Source organism: Macaca thibetana, chromosome 4 (assembly GCF_024542745.1).
Source record: "Macaca thibetana thibetana isolate TM-01 chromosome 4, ASM2454274v1, whole genome shotgun sequence".
NCBI classification, from domain to species: Eukaryota; Metazoa; Chordata; class Mammalia; order Primates; family Cercopithecidae; genus Macaca; species Macaca thibetana.
Window position 1 is genome coordinate 50,934,422 of NC_065581.1, and position 26,159 is coordinate 50,960,580.

At 35.6% G+C, this 26,159-nt stretch overlaps 1 long non-coding RNA gene across 4 annotated transcripts in view; it reads right to left on the minus strand.

Annotated features, from left to right (window-relative positions):
• The window catches only part of LOC126951950 (uncharacterized), a 168,079-nt gene that overhangs the window by 15,933 nt on the left and 125,987 nt on the right, over positions 1 to 26,159 (minus strand). Inside the window, exons 3-6 of one of the 4 annotated variants that reach the window (XR_007724746.1) lie at positions 23,067 to 23,218; positions 16,950 to 17,164; positions 15,863 to 15,985; positions 6,089 to 6,811 (exon numbers count right to left, since the gene is read on the minus strand). This is a non-coding gene — a long non-coding RNA (uncharacterized LOC126951950). Of the gene's footprint in view, positions 1 to 6,088; positions 6,812 to 13,436; positions 15,986 to 16,949; positions 17,165 to 21,375; positions 21,445 to 23,066; positions 23,219 to 26,159 lie in introns of those variants that run through there. The other 3 variants (XR_007724745.1, XR_007724744.1, XR_007724743.1) reach the window with 3 other exon arrangements.

Consider the following 26,159-nt stretch of genomic DNA (forward strand, 5'->3'; position numbering starts at 1 on the left):
TTGATGATAGCTGAAAATCATATATAAGGGCACTGGAACAGGCAACCTTCATGTATACGTTGAGTTCTAAAATGTATGTGCTTCATTTGTATGGATGTACTCATTAACATAGATTTTAGGGGTGTGTGTGTGTGTATGTGGGCACTGGAATTTCAAAATGAGGGAAAAGAATCCCAATAAATGAAACCTCTATTTTTTTTTTTTGTTTTGGCCCAGCCCTGGTTTCTGTACCCAGCTCTAACATGATCAAAGGTTCTCCAGCACCACATAAAGATATCATAATCATGCCTGAAGCTGAGTCTGAGCAGAGTTTTGAAGCTGATGAGTAAAACATAGACCATTCTAGGAAAAGTTAAATAAAATAAAATAAGTATTACGTGGCAGAAATGGCTGGAGCTAGGACACTTATAAACAAGGGCATCGAGAAAGTCAGGAGAAGGAGGACGGCAACTGAGATTAGATGGCTCCTCTCTTTGGCTCTCCTCACCATTAACCAGAAGCATTTAAGTAGGCATGAGACTTATTCATGGCAGACCTTAGTCTCAATATTCATTAGTGATAGCACTAAGCGTTATTGAAGACACCTTTATAAACTTGCGTTACTGTCAAGGATCCCACAGAGGATTGCAGACATTTTAGAAAATGCTAAAACAACAATAGGATAAATGCAGAATTCTGAAGACAATATACAGCATCTTCACATTTCAAGAGGCCTTTGACAACAGAAGTTTTTAAGATCTTGGTAAAAGACAGATTTTTTTTCCCCCCTAGGCCTGCTGTGCTGCAAATTTTTTCAGTCTATTGAAATTTACTGCTCTTTTCACCTAAAATCACTGTAAATGTTATGACATGTCTAAAAATGTGTCTGCTTCTCTCCTATTTCTTCTAGCCTCAAACTATTTTTTTAAATATAATTTGACCACACACTTACAAAGAGTGTATTACTATTTTTCTTACTAGGGCCTGTTATTTATTTTTCATATGAGAAATAGCTTTTTACTTGGCTTGAGTGAAATGCCATAGATGGAGATAATCTGATCTGTAGATGAAATGCTTTGGTACGTTGCTGAGTTTAAAAAAAAAATACCTAAATAAATAAACTTATTTGAATCAAATTTGGGTAAATAAAAAAGTATGAGCAAAGTAGCATTTTAATTACAATTGTAGTGCTAAAGTAACCATATAATATTGACGAAGCTGGTTCAATCTCAGTTTATCAGTATTAATTCTCCATAAGTAATACTGTTTCTTTCAATATTACTCATGCAGGAGTAATAATTATAAACTGAGATTGCCCGGACAAACTGTGAGTTACAGTCACCTTATTCATAGTCTTTTATCTTTCTCTGCACTTCGCTGTGAGACCTGGGCAAGTTGCTCAACCATGATGTGAGTTAACCAGTGATTTAGAAGGTGAGCTCTGGTGCTGGACTTAAACCTTGGCTACGCCATTTAATGGTGGCGTGAGCAAAGGCTTCCAGGCAGAGTTGGGTAGACAGTGAGTTTACAAAGAGTAAAGCAAAAGAAATTGATACTAATAAGAAATGCCCTATTCTGCCTGGGTTTCACCCCCATTAAACACTGAATATAATTATGGAAAATGTTCCTGGAGTTGAGTTCCAGGAGACAATAGGCCACTGATTTTTCTCCTAAAACCACATCACCCTCAGAATTAAGAAAGGACTAAAGATGTTGATGAGGATAAAGTTTACATCAGTCCCCTCAACATCATACCTGCTTTCCCACCCATTTTACCCCATCTTCACTTCATCCAGGATAAGCTCTTGGCGGGAAAAATACTATGATTTACTTTTGAAACTCAAAGACATGTCTATATAATTCCCTTTTATTATCATAAAAATATACTATTTATTAATTTTTAAAAACTCATCATAGTGTTGAGAGCCAGGCAAAGTTTCCTTCTATCATCCAGTCCTAAAAATTCTTTCATTTCTGTAGAGCAATTGTGACCATGTAAATTTGTTTTTGATGGAAACACTTCATTATTTTAAATTGTGTGCTGGGAGAAAAAAAAGTTTGAAAGTTCTTCTACTAAAACAATGGAGTTACACAACAGAGACATTAGAAGAAAGAAAATATAAATCAATTTTTGTCTTCTAGTTGGGTCCAAGTTTTCCAATAAGGGGTTACATTTTCTGAGTTTTCTCTCCTTTCATTAATGTGACAAGAAGCCTTAGCCTTGCTTGTACATATCAGAACACTAAGTTCTTGGATTACATGTGGGCCCGGCTTAAAGCAGTCATTCAATCAAAAGGAAATGCTGCCTTTAAGTTTTAGTGCTTTGTAATGTTCTGTACGAAGCCATAACCCACTTCAATAGATAAAAAGGAAGCAAATGGAGACATTGCGTGAGTGTGTGTATACGTGTGTGTGTGTCCATGTCTGCATGACCCAAAGCAGCTTCCCTGTCCTACATTATGGTCAGGGACCAAGGAGTTGATACAGGTTATTTATGCAAAAATCTCCCAGTCATACCAAACTATTGAGTTTAATGAGGCCAGTTTACAACCTAAAAGAGGGGATTTAATTTTTCAAATAGCCCATGTGAGAAAGTTATATAGTAAAAGGAGAAAATAACAATCCAAAAGGTATTAGATGAGGAAAAAAAAAATCACTTTCAAATACTTTTCTCCCCCTAAACACCCACCTGTAGACGTAGTTTAAAAGGCTAATTGCTTGCAGACATTTAAAGTTCAGATTTCTGACGCAAAACTCAGTGGCCAATGTATAATATGTTAAACTTCAGAGGGAAAGCCGAATTAGGCTTTGCAGAGGATTAAAGAAATGTCTCATGCTCCAATATTAGTGAGCTCATGCCTTGATAAATTATCTAATGAGTTTTCAACACGCAACACAGTTAAATATAGTAATAGAAATCATAAGCGAAAAATCTTTTTATAATATTTGGTTACAGGACATTGAAGAAATAACTTCCTGATTAGATAACTCAGAAAGGGCAATACAAAACATAAGACCAATAACTCAAAATAGTTTCTGTTAATTTAAACACATCATGTATATTTATTCAAATGTTTTAGATGATCATATATTAAAATAAATAATTAGGGTACAGTATCGCTCAGCTTCTCAAGTCAGGTTCACAGAGTGGGACTATCTTGTAAGATACAAGTATTCTTTTTTTTTTTTTTTTTTTTTGAGACCAAGTCTCACTCTATCACCAGGCTGGAGTGCAGTGGCAGGATCTCTGCTCACGGCAACCTCTGCCTCCCGGGTTCAGGTGATTCTCCTGCCTCAGCCTCCTGAGCACCTGGGACTACAGGCACGTGCCACCATGCCCTGCTAATTTTTGTATTTATTTTAGTAGAGATGGAGTTTCACCATGTTGACCAGGATGGTCTCAATCTCTTGACCCTGTGATCCACCTGCCTCAGCCTCCCAAAGTGCTGGGATTACAGGCGTGAGTCACCATGCCCGGCATAAGATACAAGTATTCTAAGTTTTATAAGACTCTACAAAATACAATCAATTATATTTTTATTCAAATATGAGAAGGATAAACCTAAGTCATAAATGGGTTCAATGGGCTACCTATATGCTCAAACACTTAGTTTGAGTCCCAATTCTGCTTTTTTCTAACTGTATAACTTTAGGAAAGTTGTCTAACCTTTTTGAACCTTATGTAACTTGTCAACTTCTTATAAAATTAATTTATAATTATTAATATAATTATTGACCTTGAAAATCATTTTTTACATCATGTAGCCCAACAGTTCATTTTATAGATGATAGGACTAAGGTCCACAGATTTAACTAATGTTCCCCAGGTCACACATAGCATTATCCTCAGTGTTGGCGTGCAGCCTGTGTTTTCTACATCACCATACATTGTGCTTTCTACTCCACCATTCTGTCTTATGATACTTTAATAATTAGAACTCTAAGTTCAGTTTCTGAGACATACATGTTAAAACTTACCTAATATTTGGTTTTTAAAATATGTTTTCTATCAACACATTTCCACAATTTGAACTGCTAACTACACTAAACTGACGATTCCAAATGTAACTAAAACTGTAGCTAACTTTAGTTGTATTCCTTAGTTATTGCAATCTGATAATGTACCACAGAAATAATATCAGTGGTTTCTGTTTTGTCAAAACTAATAAGTAATTTTCTGAACCACAGAATTTAGTAAGTACAATTACATAGTGTCTTCTCATAAACTTTAATATAAAAATGTCAATTATTTAATTTAAAAATGTCAATTTATTATACAATAATAGTCCATAAGTTATATTCCTTTTATTAAGATATTAGGCTTAAAAAGTCAATGATACAACAGATTCCATTGAAATAAAAGACGTTCGACTGTTTTGGATTGTCCTTTGTTTCAAATGATTTTTCTTTCTTTCTTTTTTTTTAGTTTTTCAAAATGGGTGTTATTTTAAAGAGCAGTTTCAGATTCACAGCAAAACTGAGCAGAAAGTAGAGATTTCCCATGTACCATGTGCCCCTAAACATGCATAGCATAGCCTCCCTCATTATCAACATCCATTACTGGAATGGTACATTATTACAATTGATGAGCCTATATTGACACAACGTTATCACCCAGAGTCCTTAGTTCACATTAGGGCTCACTCCTGATGTTGTACATTCTATAGGTTTGGACAAAGGTATAATGACATGTATCCACTATTACAGCAGATATGTTATTTTATGTCTTATATTACAGAGTACAGAGCAGTTTCAATGCTCTGAAAATCCTTTCTGCTCTACCTATTCACCTCTTCCTTCCCCCAACTCCTGTAAACCATTGATCTTTTTACTGTCTCTATCAATTTGTCTTTTCTAGAATGTCACATAGTTGGAATCATACAGTCTGTAGCCTTTCAGACTGACTTCTTTCACTTGGTAATAGGCATTTACATTTCCTCCATGTCTTTTGTTTTGGTTTGGTTTGGTTTTCATTTTTGAGATAGGGTCTCTCTCTGTCACCCGAGCTGGAGTGCAGTGGTGTGATCATAGTTCACTGCAGCTTCAACATCCTGAGCTAAATCAATCCACCCACCTCAGCTTCCCAAGTTGCTGGGATTGCAGGCTTGTGTCACCATGCCTGGTACTGTTTTTTTTTTTTTTAATTTTTAAAATATTTTTTATAAAGTCAGAGTTTTGCCATGTTGCCCATGCTGGTCTCGAACTCCTGGGCTCAAGTGATTTGCCCACTTTGGCCTCCCAAAGTGCTTAGACCACAGACATAAGCCACCATGCCCAGGCCTCCTCCATGTCTTTTCATGGCTTGATAGTTCATTTCTTTGTAGTGTTAAATATATTGCATTGTCTGAAAGTACCACAATTTATGCATTAACCTACTGATGGACATCTTGATTGTTTAAAAGTTTTGGCAATTATGAATAAAGCTGCTATAAATATGTGTGCTGCTTTTTGTGTGGTCACAGGTATTCAACAACTCTGAGTAAATACCAAGGAGCATGATTACTGGATCATATGGTAAGAATATGTGTAGTTTTATAGGAAACCACCAAACTGTCTTCCAAAGTGGCTGTACAGTTTTACATTCCCATCAACAATGAATGAGAGTTTCTGTTGATCCACATTCTAACCAGCAGCTGGTGTTGGTGTTCTAGATTTTGGCCATTCTAATTGCTGTGTAGCGACATCTCGTTATTCTTTCAAATAAACAGTTTTGATAAGTAATTTAGAAATAAAGACAAGTTTGGGAGTTGAAGATGTCAACATCTTAAAAAATTCTTTATAAAACATTTATATGTATTTATATAATTGGAGCTTGAAATGGTACTGGCCAAAATACAGAACATTTTTATAGAGCTATCCATAATATCTTATATGTGAAAAATAATATTTCTTCTTTTATTTCTTTTTAGAATAAACAGATGTCTTTCAACAAGGAACATTAAGAAAATGCATATTTGATATCATGAAATTTGATTTCATGGAGCATCAGAAAAGCACAGGTAAATTCTCACAATTTATCTGTCTTTTAGATGTTATTTGATTTTATTTAATAAAATAACCAAAAAACAAAATTAATCTTAATTATATAAATTCATACCATCTCCATCATCTAACTTTTCATTTCCACAAGATTTATTTTATCTGTAAAACATTATCAAATTAACTACATTTCTCATTTCACTCTCCAAATTCTTATGACATGTAAGTATAAAAGATACACCACTAAAACTATGCACTAGTTTATATATTGTCCTTGTTTGCTTTCCAATTTACTCATTATATATATATTTCCCCCCCATAGAGAACTCAGAAGTAGTCCAATGGCCAGAACTATATCTTATACTTTCTTTGTATCTTCCTTAGAAAATAGCACAGTAGGAACCTTATAAATGTTTGCTGGATTTTGGAGTTAAATGTAATAATCAAATGATTTTTAAAATTAGTCATTCTGAAACCTGTTGTGAGGAAAAAATATATAAACAAATTTACATGAAATTACAAATTACAGTTAGTAGCTTAATATATATATTAGCCTTTCCAAAGTTTACTAGGCAGAAGCAAGCCTTTAGGTAAAGGAACAGCACTATAACGATTGGGCTCTAAAGAGGAAGTTGAAGCCAGTGAACATACCCTTTGACTCACGCTACAGTGTGGCTGCCTCCACACCCCATAGCCTGGACCAGTGGTTCTCTTACTTTAGTGTGTATCAGCATCCCCGGAAGGTGTGTTAAAACACAGATCACTGGATCTCACCCTCAGAGCTTTCGATTCGGTCTCAGATAATGCTAAGGCTGCTGGTCAGTCAGTGGGCTAGTTTAAGAATCACTGGTCACTGGGTCAAATAATAGCATGATAGTTAATATGACATTAGCATTACAAATATCATAGTATATTAATAGCATAGTATAAGCATTATAATAGTAATGACATTAGCATATTAGCATATATGGATCACAGATGTGATACCAGAATCTAGGATCAGGATGTTTCAGGATCAGATCTGTTAGACTGTAAGAAGCTGGCTGGTGACCACAGAACCTATAAAACATCCTCAATCAAATGGAACATAGGAGCAAAGCATCAAGTCAGAGAACAGCGTGAGATCAGAAGTGAAGGCATACATAGCAGTGGAAAATAGAATAGTTGTACCAACACTGGGTAAGGCATACAAACTGATTCAATAGAAGTACCACCAGGGCATGATGTTATAACCTGAGTTATTAAAGCACAGAAGGTGAGGAGGCAACATGCCCACGTGGTGGGGACATAAAAACCCATTGTAACAAAAGTCACTTGTTTGAGAACCCTGTATCTCCAGTTGCAATCTCTTTTCTTGCTCTCTTGATCTAATAAGCCCTCACTCACCATGGAACTCCAAGTTTGCACTTCCCGTATGAATTATATTACTCGATCTTATCACCACCTTGAGACCTCAGTTATTAACTCTCCCAAACTTAAACTCTAAATCAAGCACCCAGAGAGAGTAATGATATGTCTTCTTCCCTCTGCTTGAAAGGGAAGGAAAGCAATGATTTTCTTTAAGGTCTCTAAGGTTGTAAGCCATAAGAACTAATGAAAGGGAATATCTACTCACGACACTGAATGATCTGTAAAAAACGACCAACCCCTACATACACACACACACATACACACACACCCCTCTACACCCAGGGTTGCAAAAAAAAAAAAAAAAAAAAAAAACCATTATTAACTTGATGGGTGAGTGAGAATAGAATCCAGAATAAAGTGCTAATAATGGATTTGGGAGATAATAAACTTTTCCAGAGAGACCCAAGTTTAGCTACATACTGGGAGGGGCTTGAGTGCTCTGAGTTTCTTGGAATATTAGATGTTTTCCATACTTTATCTTTAATTTCACAATATTCTTCACAGGTAAGTTTTGACCACCACTTCACAGATGAGACTTAGAGGAGAATTGCTCTAGGTCCTTAAGTAATGACCAAGCTGGAATTAAACAATATAAATCTGGTATTGTCCATGATTATTTGAAAGAGAGATCAAGTATGTAACTGAAATTCATAATAACTATTATCATTCAGATATTTTGGTAGAAGAATCGTAATGCCTCAGAAATTCTATTTTCTAAAGCAATTTTCAGTAGTAAGAAGCACTTCACAAGCATTGCTTTAGATATTTTTACATGCTTCAAAAAACTAGGAAAGGTTTTGTGTTTGTGTGTGTGTATGTGTGTGTTTGATTTTAAGGTTGTGAAAACCAAGACACCAAACACTTAGAAAAGACATTCAAGTAGCAGATGAAGTATTCAAACCCAGGTCTATATGGATCTAGAGAAAAATATTTTATCCACCTTACTCTTGGACATTTTACAGGCTTCTTTATCCACAGGTATCCCTAGAGCTTAGAGTCCAGCAGAAATTATTTACTCCAAGAAGACCAATGAATGTATCTTGTGCCAGAATTGCACTCTAGTGAGTTATCTTAGATTGTAACTGTGGTATCTGACATGCTAAAGGATTTATTGTCTCCCTTCTACCAATTATATAAAGACTTTTCATTCTCTATAAGGTCCTTTATAGTTTTTCATGTGCCTGCGAGCCCACATCCCCATCTGAAGGAAACCGCCCACCCAGAGGCCCTACCCTTTGCTCAGCTGATTGAATGAGGGATGTGCATCTGACTCAAGAGTCACCAATCCATAAGTTTTGCAGTGACGCCCTACATTGGATTCTGACAAGCCAGGCCAATCACATTTCTTACTAAAAAAATGCACTACAGAGGCCGGGCGCGGTGGCTCAAGCCTGTAATCCCAGCACTTTGGGAGGCCGAGACGGGCGGATCACGAGGTCAGGAGATCGAGACCATCCTGGCTAACACGGTGAAACCCCGTCTCTACTAAAAAATACAAAAAACTAGCCGGGCGAGGTGGCGGGCGCCTGTAGTCCCAGCTACTCGGGAGGCTGAGGCAGGAGAATGGCGGGAACCCGGGAGGCGGAGCTTGCAGTGAGCTGAGATCCGGCCACAGCACTCCAGCCTGGGCGACAGAGCAAGACTCTGTCTCAAAAAAAAAAAAAATAAAATAAAATAAAATAAAAAAAAAATAAATAAAAATTAAAAAATGCACTACAGAACCAAGAAAAGATGCAAGATAGCAATGAGGACAGAGAAAGAATACCGTATGAAGTGCTGACATGGCATAGGCCTAAGGTCGGAGCCCTAGACACCATTTGTAGATAGTTTGTAGAGGGACAAACTATCTAGAATGAAAGTCTCACCAGGGAATTACATGATTGAACACTGTAAGTATAAAAGATTGCACATCTTATGTTCTCCATTGCATACTTTCAGAGCACTCAATGATATTCTTACCATATTTAAACGGAAATGAGTTTTAAAGGCCACATGGAAGCTAAGTGTGGCTTTCGCATGCTTTATCCACTGGCATCCTTTAAGAATTTCTGTTAAATTAATACAGAAATTAATGGTAACAAGCACATAGAGTTATTAATAATATTTACATTTAAGTGATGAAGACTTCCTAAAAGTAGGAAAAAACACTTTACTTATGTTTCCATTGTCTTATAATTTGTGAGTAATTTTTAAGTATTAAATATATTTTAAATAATATGTATTAATGCACTTGCTTTGCCAGTCTCTGATTCTCTACATGAATTCAAGGTTAAAACTCATGGTGCTGATTTACTCCGAGTTGTGGTACAGAGGAAAGTCATAGACTCTGGAGTCGGTCCTGGGTTCAAATCATGATGCTAACACTTATTAGATATATGACGGCTGATGAAGAACATACACTCTGGGCAATATTTCACTCCTCTGTATAAGATGAGCTATGTTAATGCATACTGTGCCTATTATCGTTGTCTGAGTTAAAGGAGATCAACCAGAAATCACTCTACAGAGTGCCTGGTCTGCCATAGTACTATGAATAGTATAATGCTGTTTTGGTAACCTCATGTTTTATGATAAAATGTTACTCCAATATATATAAAGCCTAGGATTTAAACATCATTTTCATTATATACAGTCTCTGATTTTAGTTGCTATGAAAAAGCAGGTCTTACATATGCTTAAGACATCAGCTGTCATACTTCTTCCTATATTCAGTGATTTATAAATCTGATGTATAGTCAGAGAACATCAGTTAATAAAATCTTAGTATTTTCCTAGAGTGATATAGCAAAGACTTTCAGAAATCAGTTTTAGAAATTTAGCATATTGTCAGAAATCTGATGAAAAGTTAACAAATTTAAATTTTCTACTATTGATTCTGGTTTTAGTCTCATAAAACCTATTATTTTTGTCTTCTTTAAGAACTCTGATCCGATTTCCAGAACTTTACATTTTCAGAACTTTCTCAAGAGTTCCCTATTCTTATAAAAACACTGTGAGGTAAAATATATTTACTCCCCACTTGGAAACTGCAAGCATGAGCGTCCAGTCTCATGTTCCCCAAACACAGCTAGGGGAAGCTGCTCTCACAATATTGTTAATGTTTCATTAGCAAGCCAGATGTGGGTGACAGCAGCATTCTCCTTGACAATTCAAATGGCACATTTTTTGGGAAAGTGCTTAATTCAGAACTACAAGTGGACAGAGCTATCCAGACCTCTTCAGCACCCTTATTATGGGTTTCATATTTTTTGCTGGTATTTCCCCCTTTTTTAATAGGTGAGGCCGCTGACAACTGAATTAGTACACTCTCCTTAGTATGCCAGTGGCTCATGACAATAGCCTGAGGGGGAAGATATAGATAACTGAGAATTTTTCTCAGTGTTGTGATATATTTTTTCATATGGTTAATAAGGCAATTGAAATGACATTCTGTCACAGTGGTATAAGAAAATAAGCTTGTGTTTTCCCATATACTACCACTAGGAGGAGATGCATTTTGTTCAGTACTAAAAAAGAAAGAAGAAGAGGAGGAGGAAGAGGAGAAGAAGAAGAAGAAGAAGAAGAAGAGGAAGAGGAGGAGGAGAAGGAGGGGGAGGAGGAGGAGAAGGAGGGGGAGGAGGAGGAGAGGGAGGAGGGAGAGGAGAAGGAGGGGGAGGAGAAGGAGAGGGAGAAGGAGGAAGGCGGGAGGAAGAAGAAGAAGAAGAAGGAGAAAGGGATAAGATTAAAGATGTGGCGGTCTGCAAACCTGAATGTCTTTTAGTGTAATTAGACATCAGCAGCACCTAATACTAAAGAGAGGGCAAGTCTGTGGCTGCTCTGGTGATGAAAACATTAAGTAGTATTAATAAATAAAACAAACATTTTTTAGTTGTTTATCAAACAGCAATTAGAAGGCACAAAGCTAAAAATGTGTGACAGATCCTCCTTAAACAATGTTATGATTTTTTTTTTTTCTCTCTGTAAGTGGGATTTTGTGGGAAGGACTATTTTCACATCTTCCTTTGCCCTCAATCTTCTTACTTTTATAAGCCCCCATCAGATATTAAAATGTATCCACATTACACCTTATACAGGTGTGTGTGTGTGTGTGTGTGTGTGTGTGTGTGTGTCTAAAATGTTATGAGTTAAGTTGTAGTTGACTAGTTGGGGTATTACATTTTTGAGACATTTAATTTAACATAAACTGATAATAATTTTGATGTTTCCATTTCTATTTTGGAGCCAACAATTTTTCTTCTTTGCTCTTCATTCTCTTATTAGCCACTGAAAATCTTGCAAACTTTTTGTATATTACAGATAAAACCACCTCTTTGAGAGCATACTTTTCAATATGGGTCTGTCCAAATTCCAAAAGATGAGAATTCTCAACTCTGGTTAGAAAAATGTTTCCTGTAGGTCTCATGATAAAGTCTCAGGATATAATGTGAAGATTAGGTTATCAAGTATCAGTATCAGATAATTTTTTTAGTAATATGCTACTATATACTAACATAAATTAACATAGTATCAAATTTGCTACTTTGTTTAAATTTTTTTATTGGAAAATGGTGAGAAGTGTACTATTCATAGTTACTTATGTAAGCAGCTACCTAATGGAAGAAGGGTTAGGCAGGCTTTGTTACCCACACATGTTTAACTCTAGGCTTCTTGATCTACTCACCTTTACCAAGTATTTTGCCCAATGAGCCTCTTCCAGACCTATGAAACTAGACATTTGTCATCTGCTGCTAATATGTCACATGTACATCACCTGTGAAGTTTAATATTCTATAAGACAGACATTATTCTTTTTCAAAAGAAAAGTATTTTTCCCCTGTATCCACTGTAAGGGGATTCTGGTCCTTACAGTGGCAGCAAAGTGATAGACAATTGAAATTTATTCTAGTTCAGTTTACCAAAGGTGAAGTTTATAAGCAGTTTCTTCATAAGTTACCCATATATAAGCCCAGTTCGACAGAGTAAATATATTCTGGTTGGATCATATGATTCAATTTTATTGGAAGAACATGATTTTTCTCTATCTTTTGAAAGTTATTAACTTTGGCATTATTTTTCCCAGCCTGCTTTTATGATAATATATATTATGCTACCAGATATCTGAGTCATCTGAGGCATGTGTTTCCTGTACTACAAACTCCTCTTTCAGTAGGTTTATGAGCAAGCAGAATTGACTCCATTTGAGAGGCATGGGAGGGACCCTCAGTAATCAGCCCTGTGCCTCCTGCCATCTCCTCTCTCCTGAACCATGTAGCTGAGCAAATGAATATCTTGAGTCATGCAGCTAATAGCCCTTGGAAACTGTCTCTCTGTTGAGTAGGCTGTCAAAAAAAATCTGGGAACTCAAAATATCAGTTCATGCTATTCCTCCCAAACTCATGACTACAACAGAACTGCTGACCTTCAATTTGGCACCTGCTCTTGCTAAGCTCCTTGAATCTGATATTTAGGACTTTTCCAAAATATTACTGCCTTACCTAGACACCCTTTCTTAGAGCCAAGGTAAGAATCTAGTCCTCTTATTCTAGCAAGTCTGTTTGTCACTCATGGGAATTCTATGAAATTAGGACAAATGCCAATTATTTCTACTGGGCAGTAATAAATATTTGAGTTCACGTAATCAGAACTATTCACTACTTTACAATTTTATCATGTTTTACCTATTTCCCAAAGTAATTATTGTTTGACGTCCCCACAAAATGTTGGCATTTATGAAGAACTATTTTGACTTCATCATTTGAACAGCCCTCAAAGCTTCCAAAAATCTCCATTTTATATAAAGTGATTGAGTTACCACAGAAACTTAGCAACATTACACATAAAACCAAGGATAAAATAAATATCATCTAAGGAAACTGATGCACAGAAAACAGTTGTATGTTCTTTGCATATTCAAGTACCATTAATGAATCAATTAGGACATATTTTTAATAAAATACTTAATATATATTTTTAAATACACATACGTTTGTTTAACAAATAGATTCTGAATAGCAGAAGAATACTCTGCAAATTCCATAAGATGAAGTTATAAAACTACTAATGAAATTTGAATGTATGCTTAGCTTGTATTTAATAAATATTACTAACGTGATCAGTTTTTTTCATGGCCTCTGAATTAATCAGAATATCCCACTTAGTACTTTCTCTCATCTTGTTATATGTTGAGTGACTATAAAGGAAGCCTTTGTGACTGCTTTTTAGTACACTGGTAATGCTCACCTGTTGCTCTCAAATTCCACTCCTAACCTCCATCCCCACTTATATGGTTTGGCTGTGTCTCCACCTAAATCTCATCTTGAATTATAACTCCCATAATTCCCACATGTTGTGGGAGGGACCTGGTGGGAGGTAATTGAATCATGGGGGTGGGTCTTTCCCCTGCTGTTCTCATGACAGTGAGTAAGTCCCATAAGGTCTGTTGGTTTTATAAAAGTCAGTTTTCCTATACAAGCTCTCCTTGCCTGCCGCCATGTAAGACATGACTTTGCTTCTCCTTCACCCTCCATCATGACTGTGAGGCTTCCCCAGCCACGTGGAACTGTGAGTCCATTAAACCTCTTTTTCTTTATAAGTTACCAAGTCTCAGGTATGTTTTATTAGCAGCATGAGAGCAAACTAATACACTCACCCACCCCACTATGACACTTAGCTGTACTGTGCTAGTACTTAGTTAATTACCAGAATAGCTATTTTCAGCAGACATTTTATTATGGCCACCACCACTCATTCCAAATCTTCTAATGTTAATCTTTTCAGTAGCTTATGAGGTTCAGAGCATTGCTTTTAATGAATTCTATACATAATCATGAATGAACCTTCAATGCAAAGGTAGAAGATCTAAACATAAAGGAATGAGATGTGGAAGGAGAAGGAGTGCTCAGGAGATTGAGAGCAGAGGGAAATTGCTCTGGACAGGATTACTTAGCAAGGGCTTATCCACCCTCCTTTCTGGAGGACATCTGTAAAGGGGCAAGTCTCAGAGACTTGTTAATTTTCTGTTTTCTTGGGAAACTCTGAACTGAATATCACAGGAGTTTGTAATGGTCTTAAGATCCTGCAGACCTGATTTCCGAAAATTGCCAATCTATTTTCTTCTTCTAAGAAGGATGCCTGAGGAAGTTATTTTCACTCTTAAGTTTTTCTCAAAACAAGGAGAATTAGTTAGCTGTTAAAAACAAAATCATTAAGTGTTCCACTGTTGTCTATAGAGTACATAACCTAAGGATAGAACAAATCCTTGCCCTCAAGGATCTTACAATCTCTCTCAAAACACTGGATGTGCATTAGCATTTTTATAGTGTAATCATTCTGTGATGTTGTCAGAAATGCTTTATTTAAATGGGCACAACAGTTATATTTTATTCTAATGAAGACTCATTGGCACTATGGATTAGCATTTGCCAGTGGGAAAGTGGCTATTAACCTTGATATATGTGAATGTGCCCACATATAGGAGCCATGTCTCTAAACAGAGTACATTTTCTAAGGTAAAACATGAGGCTAGGGGAGTAGTGAGTGAGAAGAGACCATATACATGCTCTATTTAGTATAGTTGGTATATTTGAAACTAGAGGAGAATGGAGAGGTTGTTCCAGACTCCAGATATAGGTGAACCTAACAACTCTTGTTAAAATTCTGCTATCAGTATCAGAAAATGTAAGGTAGTTTTTTGTTTTGTTTTACCTTTTATTTTAGGTTCAGTGGTACATATGCAGTTTGTTATATAGCTAAATTGTGTGGTGCAGGGGTTTGGTGTACAAATTATTTTGTCACCCAGGTAATAAACACAGTATCCAATAGGTAACCTACAAACACCTGGTCTTGTTTTTTAATTTTAAGCTTATCATTATTAAATCCTAGATAAGAAAATACTGAGAGTAATTGAGGTTGAGTAAATCTTACCTTGACACATCCAGTTGTAAGGCATAAAGGTACTAACCCCTATGTTGTTTTTTGATACTACTATTACTAGGTACGAGTTACAGGATTGTTAAAATGCATTGGGCATTTCTATGAGACAGCCCATCTAATTCTCACAACTATAAAATAAGTATTAATATTCCCTATGATTCCAAAACTTACACCAGTGGATCCAGGATTCTTTCTTAGTTTTGTCAAACTCAATATTTTTACTCTTTTTACTTTATTTTAAGGTTAATATGAGTCTTAATATCACTAGACTATACCAACTCTTATATACACAAACATTCACATATATGTGTACATATTAAAACCTCACAAATATCAATACCAAATATGCTACAGCCTCCATAAAAACACTTATTACACATAAACATTTGAAAATCAAGATTATCTATACTGTACAGAAATATCAAATCAGAAAATAATAGACGATTCCTTTCTCAGATATGCTGACTCTAAGACTTCATGTCTCCACAATTTATCCTAGATTTAGAAACAGCAACAGCATGAGCACAAATCCACTTTGGAATACAATATTTCTACCCAAACCTTCCAATTCCCTTGGCACTACCTTCGGTTTCAGTGATGGAGTTCTTTTTGTTTGTTGTTTCTCTGCTTGTCTTCCTTATTTTTACTTGCTTTGATGTCTCTAATCCCACTGATCCACACAGGTGACCAAACTTTCATCCGTAATCTGTAGCATTCAAATTAAAGGAACAGTTTATAGATTCTAGGATTTTCTGAGCACCTCAAGTAAATCCTTCCTAGGCCCCTCATGAATGGATAAAACCACGAGCAGTGGATGAAGCTAAATTGATCCCAATGAATGTACCACAAAGCATCAAATTGTATTCACTGCCAGCCAACAAACAAATAGAAATCTATTTCCCCCATTTTTAAAATAAATATATTTATTATGCTTTACTTTTAGCCCAGTGCCACTTGATCAAAATTGAGATTTTCCTAGCAGATATAAGATTCATAGAAGTAATGTGTCTTTCATTAGGTGATAAACAGCATTTACTATTGGACAGACTTCAGCTTTTTGTTGCTCTCTTCAACTGTAGACTTCTGAAATGCTACGCTGGTCTGTATTAAGAAAAAATACTCTTTTTTCATAGAAAAATTCTATGCCTCTTTAAAGAAAACATATAGAATGGAGATAACTGAATTTCTTTCCTAGTCACATTAAACAGAAAGGTTAAGCTCCTACTGACAGGAAAGATGTATTTGCAAGTGATTAGTTATATTTCTATCATAGTGCTTGTCTGTGGTCTTCCTTTGATGTTTAAGCAAAGCTCTTGAACACGCTGGGTTGTATGCTCTGATGTTGATTTATAGGTAGAACTGAATTCCAAACACTAAGCCAGTAGGTAGGCTTTAATAAAAGGCACAGACTTTCTCCCTGCTGGTTAGTGTGTGACTAAGCTATGTTGTTTTAGGGCCTCAATCTGTCAAGACAGACGTGCAGTGAGGGAGTCCTTCGACCTCAAAGACCTGAGCTATTTGCAGAGGGTCACATTCTGCCGTTTAGGATTGGAGGTTTTAAACCCTTGGAAAAAAATAATAAACTATGTTAACAAACAAACAAACAAAACAAAACTGTTTTCTGTTCAACAGTGATGTTGAAACCCTTTTTGTTAGAAGTTAAGGTATACCTAGGAGGGAGAAGATAAAGGTAATCAGGCAGTCAGTCATATGGCACATCAGATTCAGGCCAGGCAGTGTCAGTCCTAAAGCAAGAACATCAGAAGGAATGGTAGGCCATCTTCCACAGGCTGTTGTATGCCTAGCCAACTGACAACTCTCAGGGAGTTGGACGGTGGGGATCCAGGAAGCATCGTGAGCAGCTCAATAAAGCTATCCGGTTGGGCTACAAAAGGAGAAAAAATTAATGCAATAGAGATATTAGATTAAACAAAGAGAGGCATCCCCATCTGGCCAAGCTCAGGGATGTGTGAATTACTAAAGTCATAAAATGAGGGCATGTTTAACACCTCAGTCTGCTGGCTTCGTGGTCTCAACACATGAAAGGTACAGAACCACGCAACCACACTATCATCTGAAGAAAGAGAGATGCAGTTCACTATTCATTTTTGCCAGAAATGCTTTATTTCCACCCAGGTATTTTGCAAATTGAAATTTCTACTTTATATTCAGTTTATTTGGGGATTCTCGATCGGCAAACCCAGAAATACAATGAATGTAAGCTTTTCAAAGCCAGGGAATAGATTTTAAAAGCAAACAACAAACGAATAACACTAGCATGCATTTCTTTTGAAAAAGACATAAAATCTCTGTTGCATAAAATATATTAAAAATAGAAAATCTGCAAAAAGCAATACCACTTGCCAAAGTTAACTACTTTTAAATTTCTTTCCAAATTTGTTTCCATCATTTTCAAAGAAATATATCAACATGCACATGTGTAGATATTTGTGCATTTGTGTATAAACTTGTGTTCACAAACACAGTATGTGTTCTGTTTTGTACTTTCATTTTTTCTACTTATATTTTAATTGTAATTAAAAATGCTTTTTAATTTTTTAATTTCATATAAGGCATGTATAATTTCATTGTAGCAATGAAAGATAGTCTACACTTGAAAGTTAATATTGTCTCCAAATATTTATTACTGTAAACACATGATATCTTGAATATAGATTTAAATAAACATTTGCTTTCTCAATTAATGAATACATGAAAATAGGCATTCTTAGTACATACTTTTCTCATTGCCCAACATATTTAAATATATTTAATATGTGTAAATATACTTAAATATATTTAATCTATTTCTCTCCAGGTGATGTAGCACTAGCAATAGAGAACTATGAATCTAGACCCAAAATTCAAATTTTTCTTTGTTCTTAATTGGCTCTAAGCCGTTTATTCCAAATTGCATACTAACTCATAATTTTCTTATAGGTGAATCTTAAGAGCAAGAAGTACTTGTATATAACCTTATCTTTACTCAAATAGGGCATAAATACTGTAAGAATCTAAGGACCACCAAGTGCTCTAATAAAGACTTCGTAAAATTGACATTTGATACTCAGCCATCTTGAATCAACCCATCTTTGTATAATTTACTTTTAATTTTTTTTAACTTTTATTTTAGGTCTGGGGGTACATGTGTGGGTTTGTTATATAGATAACTTGCATGTCACAGGTGTTAGGAACATAGATCAACACCTAGATGGAAAGCATAGTAACCAAAAGGTAGTTTTTAGGTCTTCACCCTCCTGCCTCCGTCCACCCTCCAATAGGTTCCGGTGTCTGTTGTTCTCTTCTGTATGTCCCTATGTAATCAAGGTTTAGCTTCCACTTATAAGTGAGAACATGTGGTGTTTGGTTTTCTGTTCACTTAGGACAATGGCCTCCAGCTCTATCCATGTCCCTGCAAATGACATGATCTCATTCTTTTTTATGGCTGCATAGTATTCCATGGTGTATTAGTACCACATTTTCTTTATTCAGTCTACTGTTAATGGGCATTTAGGTTGATTCCATGTCTTTTCTTTTTCTTTTTTTTTTTTCTTTGAGATGGAGTCTTGCTCTGTCACCCAGGCTGGAGTGCAATGGCGTGGTCTTGGCTCACTGCAACCTCCACCTCCTGGGTTCAAACAATTCACTGGCCTCAGCCTCCTGAGTAGCTGGGACTACAGGTGCCTGCCACCATATTCAGTTAATTTTTGTATTTTTGTTTTAGGAGAGATGGAGTTTCACTCTGTTGGCCAGGCTGGTCTCGAACTCCTGACCTCATGATCCACCCACCTTGGCCTCCCAAAGTGCTGGGATTACAGGCGTAAGCCAAGACGCCTGGCCTCCATGTTTTTGCTATTGTGAAGAGTGCTGCAATGTACACATGCATGTGGCTTTGTGGTAGAACAATTTATATTCCTATGAGTATGTACCCAACAGTGGGATGGCTGGGTCAAATAGTAATTCTGCCTTGAGAAATCACCAAACTGCTCTCCACAGTGGCTGAACTAATTTACATTCCCACAAGTAGTGTGGAAGTGTTCCCTTTTCTCCACAATCTCACCAGCATCTGTTATTTTTGACTTTTTAATATAGCCATTTTGAATGGTGTGAGATGGTATCTTATTGTGGTTTTGATTTACATTTATCTAATGATTAGTAACATTTAAGCATTTTTTTCTTGTGCTTGTTGACTGCATATATGTCTTCTTTTGAGAAATGTCTGTTCCTGTCCTTTGCCCAGTTTTTTATGCGGTTGTTTGTTTTTTGCTTGCTGATTTAAGTTCCTCGTAGATTCTGGATATTAGGTCTTCGTTAGATACATAGTTTGCAAATATTTGTCCCCATTCTGTGCATTGTCTGTTTACTCAGTTTATAGTTTCTTTTGCTGTGTAGATGCTCTTTAATTAGATCCAATTTATCAAATTTGTTTTTGTTACCATTGCTTTTGGTGTCTTCCTCATGAAATCTTTGCCAGAGCCTGTGTCCAGAATGGTATTTCCCAGGTTATTGTCAAGGATTTCTGTAGGTTTAGGTTTCACATTTAATTCTTTAATCCATCTTGAGTTGATTTTTTGTTCATGGTGTAAAGATTTCTAACTAAATGCATATCTAAATATATTTTCTAATTGCATAATTATGAAATAAAAGCATTTATTGTTTATGTCTACTGTTTTACATATCAATATTTATGACCATTTAGCCAAAATTCCACTTGGTTATCTACACGTGTGTTTTAATTATTTATTAATTGATTTTTTCTCTTCTTAGTCATTATTTTTTATTTGTATCCTCTAATCCAGGGGTCAATAAATTATGGCTCACAGGCCAATTCAGACCTGCATCCTACTGACTCTCAAGCAAAAAACGTTTTCTACATTTTTGAAGTGTTGTAACTCCAAAAGCAAATATGAAACACACACCATATGTGGCCTACAGATTATAAAATCTTCACTATTTGGCCCTTTATGGAAAAATAGGACTGACTCTTCCTCTAATTCCACCAACAATCTAGGCCAACACTAGATTTCCCAAAGTGATTTGTGGAAACATCAGTTGACTGGTATTAATGGTGTTGGCGGGAGAGGTACAGGTGTGGCATTCTGTGGTCAAATGAATGTAGGAAACCCTATGTTAAACAAAGTTAACCCATTTTGTTATTGTAATATGTTTTAATATTTACTTTTAAAAGTAAGAAGAATATAAACCAAAAGGCTTTGTTTTTCAAGATTACTGCTATGAAAGCTTTGTTTGCTATGACTAGTGTTCTATGAGAATTTGCTTAGATACATTTCTTGACAATAAAGAGGAAATGATATTAAAGGTGAAAGTATGGTGTCATAAATTTAGTTTTAGTACAATGACAAATTCTCATATTCATCCTATTTTTTGGGATTCATTAGGTTAACATATTTTCATGGTAATAGTTATATCTACGCATGAAAATAAAACATATAATTCAGAATTTATTCATATTTTCTAGGGTTTTTTTAACTTAAATTTTCTAATATTCATGCTCAAAATTTGAGATGAGGGTGGGATGAGAGAACAGAAATATGTTGACTAATGAAAATAATTGCTTTTTTTTTTTAATTACAAATCAACTTTTACATACTGTTAGAGGTAATATTTTAATCTTTCTAGTTCCAGCCTCTATTGGTACCTCTGGGAGAGGGAAGGACTACATTATGCAGCATAGAAAATTATACTGTGACTAAAAGAAGGTAGCTGTTGAAGTGTTAGCTTTTTCAGTTCTCAGCTGTCTGCTGTATCTTGAATTAATGTGTTCTATTTATCAGCTTCATTTATAAATTATTGACTTTCAAACCCTGCCTACTACTGAACTCTCTAAGTAGAGATCTGTTCCAATTACCACATATTACATTTATCTATCTATATATACATATTAATTGTGCAAATTCATATTTTATTCCATACTTGATATAAACATCAGAATGCTTTAGGTAAACTATAAAAACTTGTAGGTAAAATGCATGCAAAACCAACGTGAGAAAGTTCTTTAATAATTTATCCTACATATTTTAAAAATAGACTTTGTGATCATTAACTCCTGAATTGTTAGTATTTAACATCGCTTACCTCAAGGGGTTGGACTAGGAGATGTCTAGAATCTGTGTTAGAACCATGATTCCAGAATGTTCTTGACACCTATGATATATAATCAAATACTATACATGTAACCTAGCCTTCCATATATCTTTCTACTTTCACCAAACTTAGCACCGTTTTTTTAAGTTCTCCAAATTTCAGTCTTCAAAAAAAAAAAAAAAAAAAAAAAGAAAATCCTATTTTTAGGGTAAGAAGATGGCATTTAACATCTTTTTTATTACCCAACTATTTTAACTAGCATTTTCAACCTCCTGTTTTGATGTGACCTCAGAAATCTTTAATCATAGGGCCCAAAAAATAATTTGCACAATGTCCAAATGCAGCTTGAAAGAGGAAAATAAAAGGTGGAAAGGAAAATTAGACAATCAAAATATCAAAAATATCTTTGATTTGACAATTGTATCACTGAAAAAGAAAACCTACTTATTTTAACATCCCCATGAATATCCCATTCAATGCTACAAAAGGACACCTAGTCAAGACCCTCTAAAATATTCATATAAGAAATTATATAAAAATCGATTTAATATTCTACTTGATTGAATAACTGAATACTTCAGACTAGTCAAATTCACACATAAAACTGACAGTCACAATAGGAAGGAAATTTCCTTTTCAGAACTACACAAGCCAGAATTTCATTCCAAGACTTTTTAACAAAAAGAAAAATGTAACTCTAATAACTCATGAAACATTACTAATACTTATACTTTAAATTCATATCATAACACTATTCATTTATGTCCACTTGATAATTCCAGAGTTGATCACTGAATTTGTATTTTTATCAGATGCTCTGTGTAAGTTAGTGCATGAGCTCCTTCCTCTTCTGGCTTAATGTGGTGTGAAGCAAGCTTCTTTCATCATTCACACCATAAAAGTAATAACATTCATAGAGAAGAAGAATAATGATAAGCAGCAAATTTTGTATTGCTTAATTAAGTACACTCTCTAATTAAATGATGACTGCTTGTATGTTCTCCTAAAAATTAGAACAACACATACATGTATGGAATGAGAAAAAGGTTGCCTGACCACAACCATAAAATATATTTGAAGAAAAAGAAGATGCCACTTTTTCCTTTCTTTAGTTTTTAGATTCAATCCTTATTTTTTACACCAGATATTCATTCTAATACTATTAACACATGTGCCACAAATATTTTCTAATATAGAGAAAAAAATGCTTTAGTAGTCTATGATAATCTAGTTTATGTTTCTGCTTTTCATAAGCATGGCCAAGGAGATTATTACCCAACATTCTTTAGCTGATGGAAATGACATTGACTTTTTTTTTTTTTTTTTTTTTTAAGAGAGATGGGGTCTTACTCTGTCACCCAGGTAAGAGTGCAGTGGCACCTTCTTAGCTCACTGCAGCATCGAACTCCTGGGTTCAAGCAATACTCTCACTTCCACCTCCTGAGTAGCCTTCAGGCACATACTACCTATTCTGGCTAATTTTTTTGTAGAGATGGGGGTCTCACTATGTTGCCCAGGCTGGTCTCAAACTCCCGGCCTCAAAGCAATCCTCTTGGCTCAGTTTCCCAAAGTGTGGGGATTACAAGCGTGAACCACTGCACCCAGCCTGACTTTTTAATTTTTATAAATTAATTGTGCTATTTTCACAAACTTCAAATAAATTTATAATAAAGTATACATACCCGCCAGTCTTGTTATTATATCAAAACTTCTCATTTATTGATAAATCCAAAAATCAATCCGATTTCAAAGTTAATTTTAAAATCCCAAATTTGGGACTAGTATTTTCTCACTTCACTCTGACATTACCAGGGCAGTATTTCCTCTGTCAATTCTGAAATATGAAATGAGAAATCTGCTTTTATTAATCTAGTTAGAGGAATGAACTTCAGACTTCTAAAATGCAGCAAAGAAATTGAGTCAGGCAGGAAAAAAATAATGAGAAAGTTAGGATGCCTTAGTGAGCAGGCAGAGTCATTTTATGTAGAGGTTTCCCTCAAGCAACTAAATCGAGCCCAAACAAGCCTATTTCTCTGAAACTTGCTTTACCCGCCGTTCCGTCGCAAAATACATTGTAATAATATCATAAAACAGCTTGAGACGAAGAAAGATTCTGATTGACTGTTCAACATTCCAAAAGGGTAAATTAATATCTGTGAATCTCACAGCTGAAGCATTTTAATGCAAACTTGCAGTTTGTGGGAATTGAATCTGTCCGCCAAAATCATTTATTTATATATAGAAAATGGGGGGAAATAGACATTTCATAATAGCAATGAGTTCAGGGGATGCTGTTATCATGAGCTAATCACATCCCATGGGCATGATCTCACTCAGCTGTGTCCCCTGTCTCGTATTGCTCCAGAGGAATGATTATCTCATGATAATAACCCTTATCGTGGCTTAGTGGGTAATAAAAATATATACTTCCTTCCCAAGTTCTTGGGCATTTATTCATCAGCTAACTTTTTCCCTCTTGAGTTCTGGTCATATGTTACTTTCTGCTTAGAAAACAAAAAGAAATCTTGTATTCAGATAACATTTTCTGTTAGCAAAGTGGAAAAAATAAACAAACAAACAATAATAGTGTGACTGTATTGATCTGACTGTTTAAGAGTGGCATTGCAGACAAGCCCTGATCACTTGAGACCTGTGCACAGAAGATCCATGCTTGCATTGACATTTGGTAGGATGTCTAGACATGCATTCGGTAGCATAGAAACAATGAAGGGAATATAATATATTATATATATAATATATTATATAATACCATACATATCTTTGTACTATGATGCATAACTATCCAACATGTACACTTTACTGGAGGTTATAGACTATGCAACTTCAAATGTGGCTGTCCCATTTAGACAAAACATCCTACCAATGACTCTCATACTGCCAAACTGCAAGGCACAGGTATGGCAACAGAAATTCAAGGTAATGTCAGTCACTGCAGCAAGAATCCCAGTCTTTTCTGTGAGTATTTGCAGCTTAAGATGCAAAGGCAACAGGAATTCTGAGACAAAGTCATGAAGAAACAGAAAATCACAAAGGAATTAGAGCAAAAGACAATTGAGAAGAAGGGAAGTGGAACACATTTCTCCTTGTTTCCTTGTTGCCTGTATCATAACTCTAAGATTCTCTAATATGCTCAGTTTATTAATAAGTACTTACCTATGCTTTTTGAAATTTCAAGAAATGTTATGCTTTCTATGAAGAGCATACTATTATAAGGTATACCTCTTCTTATACACTAAGACCAATGTAGAGCAATATGCAACATTTAGTATTTAAAAAATTAAGCGTAGCTCCAATGAAACAATAAGTGCTCTGTTAAACACAGCATAAGCAATCCAAATGATTCAACTGAAAAATTAATTGTAGTATATATATTTAGTTACATAACATTGAGTATATGTGAACAACATCAATAAATCTTGATGCATAGAATTTTCATTCTGCAGAAGATATAAAACTTTACAGACCGTATTATACACGTTAACATAGCTCCATTCTAAGGTATATCAAAATAACATTTTAGGAAAGTTTGGAAGTGGATGAGGGATAATACAAAAGGGAATAGAATTTATTTAAACTAAAAAATAAAGGGATCCTGGAGAGATGATAGTGTGACAGCATAGCTTTTCTTTTTTTCTTTCTTTCTTTTTTTTTTTTTTGAGATGGAGTTGAGAAGGAGTTTCACTCTGTCGTCTGGTTGGAGTGCAGTGGCAGGATCTTGGTTCACTGCAACCTCCGTCTCCCTGGTTCAAGCAATTCTCTACCTCAGCCTCCTGAGTAGCTGGGATTACAGGCATGCGCCACCACGCCTGGCTAAGTTTTGTAATTTTTTAGAGACAAGGTTTCACTATCTTGGCCAGGCTAATATTGAACTCCTGACCTCGTGATCTACCTGCCTTGGCCTCCCAAAGTGTTGGGATTACAGGCGTGAGCCACCGTTCCTGACCAGCATAGCCTTTCAATCTTTTCAATTCACATAAAACTGACAAAGCAAGTAGATAGCAAAAGCTAAAACACAAGACATTATTTAAAACAAAATTAGAAAGGAGGGTGTGGGGAAAAAAACTCAATCATACTGTATGGCATTCCTTTTTTTAAAAAAAATATTTTTTATTATACTTAAAACTCTGGGGTGCATGTGCAGGTTTGTTACATAGGTACACACGTGCCATGGTGGTTTGCTGCACCCATCAACCAGTCATCTATATCAAGTATTTCTCCTAATGCTATCCCTCTCCTAGCCCTTCACCCCCCAACAGGCCCTGGTGTGTGATGTTTCCCTCTCTGTGTTCATGTATTCTCATTGTTCAACTCCCATTTATGAGTGAGAACATGTGGTGTTTGGTTTTCTGTTCTTTTGTTAGTCTGCTGAGAATGATGGTTTCCAGCTTCATCTATGTCCCTGCAAAGGACATTAACTCATCCTTTAATATGGCTGCATAGTATTCCATCTTGTGTATGTGCCACATTCTCTTTATCTAGTCTATCACTGATGGGCATTTGGGTTGGTTCCAAGTCTTTGCTATTGCGAACAGTTCTGCAATAAACATATGTGTGCATGTGTCTTTATAGTAGAATAATTTATAATCCTTTGGATATATACCCAGTAATGGGATTGCTGGGTCAAATGCTATTTCTGGTTCTAGATCTTTGAGGAATCACCACACTGTCTTCCACAATTGTTGAACTAATTTACACTCCCATCAACAGTGTAAAAGAGTTCCTGTTTCTCCACATCATCTCTAGCATCTGTTGTT